We start from the raw sequence: 6,592 nt of genomic DNA on the forward strand, positions 1-6,592 counted from the left end.
TTCAGTGGGACCCATCACTAATCAGCTTCAGTGGGACACACCAGTATTCAGCTCTAATGGAATACATCAGTATTCATCTCCACTTAGACTCATCAGTATTCAGCTCCAGTGGGAACCATAAGTATTCAGCTTAAGTGGGACCTATCAGTCTTGAGCTCCAGTGGGCTCTATCAGTATTCATTTCAAGTGGAACCCATCAGTATTCAGCTCCAGTAGGACCCATCAGTATTCAGCTGCAGTGGGAGTCATCAGTATTCAGCACCAGTGGGACCCATCAGTTTTCAGCTCATGTCGGACACTTCAGTATTCAGCTGCATTGGGACCCATCAGTATTCAGCTTCAGTCGGACCCATCACTAATCAGCTTCAGTGGGACCCACCAGTATTCAGCTCTAATGGAATACATCAGTATTCATCTCCACTTGGACTCATCAGTATTCAGCTCCAGTGGGACCCATCAGTATTCAGCTCCAGTGAGACACATCAGTCTTGAGCTCCAGTGGGATCTATCAGTATTCATCTCCAGTGGAACCCATCAGTATTCAGTTCCAGTGGGACCCATCAGAATTCAACACCAATGGGACTCATCAGTACTCAGTTCCAATGGGATCCATACGTATTCAGCTCCAATGGAATCCATCAGTATTCAGCTCCAATGGGATCCATCAATATTCATCTCCATTGGGATCCATCAGTATTCAGCTCAAGTGTTAACCATCAGTATTCAGCTCCAGTGGGCCCCATCAGTATTCAGCTCCAGTGGTATCCATCAGTATTCAGCTCCAGTGGGACACATCATTGTTCAGCTCCAATGGGAACAATCAGTATACAGCTTCAATGGGACCCATCAGTATTCAGCTCCAGTGGTACCCATCATTATTCAGGTCCAGTGGGACACATCAGTATTCAGCTCCAGTGCTACCCATCACTATTCAGCTTCAATGGGACTCACCAGTATTCAGCTCCAATGGAATACATCAGTATTCAGCTCCACTTGGACTCATCAGTATTCAGCTCCAGTGGGACCATCTGTATTCAGCTCCAGTGGTAGCCATAAGTATTCAACTCCAACTGTACCCATCAGTTTTCAGCTTGAATGGGACCAATCAGTATTCAGCTTCAGTGGTACCCATCTGTATTCAGCTCCAGTGGGAACCATCAGTATTCAGCTCAAGTGGTAACCATCCGATTTTAGCTCCAGTGGGACCTATCAGCTTTGAGCTCCAGTGGGACCTATCAGTATTAATCTCCAATGGAACCCATCAGTATTCATCTCCAGTGGAACCCATCAGTATTCATCTCCAGTGGAACCCATCAGTATTCAGTTCCAGTGGGACCCATCAGTATTCAGCTGCAGTGGGACTCATCAGTGTTCAGCACCAGTGGGACCCATCAGTATTCAGCTCAAGTGGTAACCATCAGTATTCAGCTCCAGTGGGACCCATCAGTATTCAGCTGCAGTGGGACTCATCAGTGTTCAGCACCAGTGGGACCCATCAGTATTCAGCTCAAGTGGTAACCATCAGTATTCAGCTCCAATGGGTCCCATCAGTATTCAGCTCCAGTGGGACCCATCAGTATTCAGTTGCAGTGGGACTCATCAGTATTCAGCACCAGTGGGACCCATACATTTTCAGCTCAAGTGGGATACATCAGTATTCAGCTCCAATTACACCCATCACCATTCAGCTCCAGTGGGACACATCAGTAATCAGCTGCAGTGGGACTCATCAGTATTCAGCTTCAGTGGGACCAATCACTATTCAGCTTCAGTGGGACCAATCACTATTCAGCTTCAGTGGGACCAATCACTATTCAGCTTCAGTGGGACCCACCAGTATTCAGCTCCAATGGAATACATCAGAATTCAGCTCCAGTGGGACCCATCAGTATTCAACTCCAGTGGGACCAATCACTATTCAGCTTCAGTGGGACCAATCACTATTCAGCTTCAGTGGGACCAATCACTATTCAGCTTCAGTGGGACCAATTTCTATTCAGCTTCAGTGGGACCCACCAGTATTCAGCTGCAGTGATACCCATCAGTATTCAGCTCCAATTGGAATCATTGCTATTCTGTTCCAATAGGAACCCATCAGTATTCAGCTCCGCTGGTACACATCAGTCTTGAGCTCCAGTGGGACCTATCAGTATTCATTTCCAGTGGAACCCATCAGTATTCAGCTCCAGTAGGACACATCAGTATTCAGCTCCAATGGGACCCATACATATTCAGCTCCAATGGGACCCATCAGTATTCAGCTGCAGTGGTACCATTCAGTCTTCAGCTCCAATGGGAACCATCAATATTTATCTCCATTGGGGCCCATCAGTATTCAGCTCAAGTGGTAACCATCAGTATTCATCTCCAGTGGTACCCATCAGTATTCAGCTAGAGTGGTACCCATCAGTATTCAGCTCCAATGGGACCAATCAGTATACAGTGTCACGATCGTTATAAGATGAAGCGGACAAAGGCGCAGTGTGGTAAGCGTACATACTTTTATTGAAGTACACCACACGAACAAAACAACAAACCAAATGATACGTGAAGTCCTAGGTTAACACCAAAACAAACCTTACGGAACAAGATCCCACAATGACTAGTGAAAACAGGCTGCCTAAGTATGGTTCACAATCAGAGACAACGAGCCACAGCTGCCTCTGATTGGTAACCACCCTGGCCAACATAGATCTAAACGATCTAGAATGAAAACATAGAACAACTAAACATAGGAAAATCCACACTCTGGCTCAACATTTAAGAGTCCCCAGAGCCAGGGCGAGACATACAGCTTCAGTGGGACCCATCGGTATTCAGCTCCAGTTGGACCCATCAGTATTCAGCTCCAGTGGGACCCATCAGTATTCAGCTCCAATGAGACCCATCAGTATTCAGATCCAATGGGACCCATCAATATTCAGCTCCAATGGGACCATCAGTATTCAGCTGCAGTGGTACCCATCAGTATTCAGATGCAGTGGTACCCATCAGTATTCAGCTCCAATGGCAACCATCAATATTTATCTCCAATGGGACCCATCAGTATTCCGTTCCAGTGGGACACATCAGTATTCAACTCCAATGGGACCTATCAGTTTTCACCTCCAGTAGGACCCATCGGTATTCAGCTTCAGCTATACCTATCAGTATTCAGCTCCAGTGGTACCAATCAGTACTCAGTTCCAATGGGACCTATACGTATTCAGCTCCAATGGCAACCATCAATATTTATCTCCATTGGGACCCATCAGTATTCAGCTCAAGTGGTAACCATCAGTATTCAGCTCCAGTGGGCCCATCAGTATTCCGCTCCAGTGGTACCCATCAGTATTCAGCTCCAATGGGACCCATCAGTATTCAGCTCCAATGGGACACATCAGTATTCAGCTCCAGTGGGACCCATCAGTATTCAGCTCCTGTGGGACCCATCAGTATTCATCTACAGTGGAACCATTAGTATTCAGCTCCAGTGGGACCAATCAATTTTCAGCTCAAGTGGGACACATCAGTGTTCAGCTCAAATGACACCCATCACCATTCAGCTCCAATGGGACCCATCAGTATTCAGCTTCAGTGGGACCTATCAGCCTTGAGCTCCAGTGGGACCTATCAGTATTCATCTCCAGTGGAACCCATCAGTATTCAGCTCCAGTGGGACCCATCAGTATTCAACTCCAGTGGGACCCATCACTATTCAGCTACAGTGGGACCCACCAGTATTCAGCTCCAATGGAATACATCAGTATTCAGCTCCACTTGGACTCATCAGTATTCAGCTCCATTGGGCCCATCAGTATTCAGCTCCAATGGGACCCATCAGTATTCAGCTCCAATGGGACACATCAGTATTCAGCTCCAGTGGGACCCATCAGTATTCAGCTCCTGTGGGACCCATCAGTATTCATCTACAGTGGAACCATTAGTATTCAGCTCCAGTGGGACCAATCAATTTTCAGCTCAAGTGGGACACATCAGTGTTCAGCTCAAATGACACCCATCACCATTCAGCAACAATGGGACCCATCAGTATTCAGCTGCAGTGATTCCTGTTACGAACCCCGTGGCTTTAAACGTCTAGGGTGGATGGACAAGAGACCCGTAACATAATTCATGCAAATTAGAATCGTGACATGGAACAGTGAGAACAAAAACTACACAACAACCATAAACTACCGTCAAACATAAAATGTTTATTTTGAACACACGGTAAAGGTTTGGGAAAAAGGGCTGAGCAGGACACAAGAAATGAAACAATAGTGTAAAAAAAAAACTGAACTGATCTTGCCTGCCTCAAGAACCGCTAAGCTACTGCTAATCATACAAAAATTACAGTGGGTGGTCCGCTCAGGTCTAACTAGTTTTTTTTAGACAGTTTTCTTCCTACGGGTAATGTATGCCCAAGGGCAACTTGCTTAAATTCCCCTTTTCCCAGAAACACACAACAAAGTTACCAAACAGAGTAACCAGCAAATGAGTGAGTACACAAAACACAAAACACAGGACACAGGACACGAGTATCCATACTCGCATACGGAAAATAGTCTCTCTCTACAAACACAACTGACCGGCTTTTAAACAATGGGATGTGTGATTGAAAAACCAGAAACAGGTGGTGCAATGCAGAGGAATGTCCACTGATTGGTCCACCTCAGCAATCAGCAGACACCCCAACGACCACCAATCAGGAACATACAGGACACCTGTGATTAGGGCAGAAGGAGAGGAAAAACACAAAAAGACACAGGATACCTGTATCCGTAACAATATGGTAAGAAAATAAGAAAATAATAAAAACAAGAAGGATATATTGTAAAATGTACAGATTATACCTTAAATGTACTATGTCAGTGTACTGTTATATACAAGTAGTAAAGTGACTAGTCGCACTGCGAGGTAGATTTAAGCAATAAGGCCTGAGGGGGTGTGGTATATGGCCAATATACCACGGCTAAGGGCTGTTCTTACACACTATGCAACGCGGAGTGCCTGGATACAGCCCTTAGCCATGATATATTGCCCATATACCACAAATCCCCGAAGTGCCTTATTGCTATTATAAACTGGTTACGAAAGTAATTAGAACAGTACAAATACATGTTTTGTCATACCTGTGGTATACGGTTTGATATACCACGACTTTCAGCCAATCAGCATTCAGGGCTCGAACCACCCGGTTTATAATGGTAAATATATAATAATAATAATAATAATAATAAAGAGAGGTAATAGCATGGCTAAATAACAGCACGGCTAAATAACAGCACGGCTAAATAACAGCATGGCTAAATAACAGCACGGCTAAATAACAGTACGGCTAAATAACAGCATGGCTAAATAACAACATAGCTAAATAACAGCACGGCTAAATAACAGCATGGCTAAATAACAGCATGGCTAAATAACAACATAGCTAAATAACAGCACTGCTAAATAACAGCACGGCTAAATTTTCATCAGTATTCAGCTCCAGTGGGACCCGTTAGTATTCAGCTCCAATGGGACCCATCAGTATTCAGTTCCAATGGTACACATCAGTATTCAGCTCCAATTGGAACTCATCAGTATTCAGCTCCACTGGGACCAATTAGTATTCAGCTCCAATTGGAACTCATCAGTATTCAGCTCCACTGGTACACGTCAGTGTTAATCTACAGTGGTACCCATCGGTACTCAGCTGCAGTGGGACTCATCAGTATTCAGCTGCATTGGGACCCATCACTATTCAGCTTCAGTGGGACCCATCAGTATTAATCTTCAATGGGACCCATCAGTATTCACCTCCAGTGGTACACTTCAATATTAATTTCCAGTGGGACCCATCGTTATTCAGCTCCATTGGGACCCATCAGTATTTAGCTTCAGTGGGACCCATCAGTCTTGAGCTCCAGTGGGACCTATCAGTATTCAGCTTCAGTCGGATCCATCGGTATTCAACTCCAGTTGGACCCATCTGTATTCAGCTTCAGTGGGATCCATCGGTATTCAGCTCCAGTTGGACCCATCAGTAATCAGCTCCAGTGGTACCCATCAGTTTTTAGCTCCAGTGCTACCCATCAGTATTAATTTCCAGTGGAATCCATCAGTATTCAGCTCCAGTGGTACCCATCAGTACTCAGCTCCAATAGGACCATCAGTATTCAGCTGCAGTGGTACCCATCAGTATTCAGCTCCAATGGGACCTGTCAGTATTCAGCTCTTGTTGGACCCATCAGTATTCATCTTCATTGAGACCATCAGTATTCAGTTTTTTTTAGACAGTTTTCTTCCTACGGGTAATGTATGCCCAAGGGCAACTTGCTTAAATTCCCCTTTTCCCAGAAACACACAACAAAGTTACCAAACAGAGTAACCAGCAAATGAGTGAGTACACAAAACACAAAACACAGGACACAGGACACGAGTATCCATACTCGCATACGGAAAATAGTCTCTCTCTACAAACACAACTGACCGGCTTTTAAACAATGGGATGTGTGATTGAAAAACCAGAAACAGGTGGTGCAATGCAGAGGAATGTCCACTGATTGGTCCACCTCAGCAATCAGCAGACACCCCAACGACCACCAATCAGGAACATACAGGACACCTG

This window comes from Coregonus lavaretus (genome assembly GCF_964263955.1).
Source record: "Coregonus lavaretus genome assembly, chromosome: 31".
In the NCBI taxonomy this organism is placed as follows: domain Eukaryota; kingdom Metazoa; phylum Chordata; class Actinopteri; order Salmoniformes; family Salmonidae; genus Coregonus; species Coregonus lavaretus.